Below are 305 nucleotides of genomic sequence, written 5' to 3'. Positions count from 1 at the left end.
GCGGAAGGTAGAGGAAGAGCTGGGCGAGCTGCGCGCACGCCAGTAGAAGCCGTGCGCCTGTGACGTCAGGGGGCGACTGACCAATGGGAAGGCGCTGCCCTTTGGAGACAAACCATTCGACTCGTGGCGTCTACATCAAGTCTGAAAGCAGACGCGCAACTTTCGCAGAATCCACCTTAAAATCTCTGCCTTAAACTGCACCAGCCCCCAAAAAATCCAAGGGGGGAAAGCAAGGGGGGGAGAGATTCCCCCTCCCCCTCTCCCTCCCCCTTCCTCCTCCCTTTGGGTTAACAAGGCCCCGCTCA

Source organism: Octodon degus, unplaced genomic scaffold (genome assembly GCF_000260255.1).
Source record: "Octodon degus isolate 3935 unplaced genomic scaffold, OctDeg1.0 scaffold00050, whole genome shotgun sequence".
NCBI lineage: Eukaryota > Metazoa > Chordata > Mammalia > Rodentia > Octodontidae > Octodon > Octodon degus.
This window is presented reverse-complemented; position numbering follows the sequence as displayed.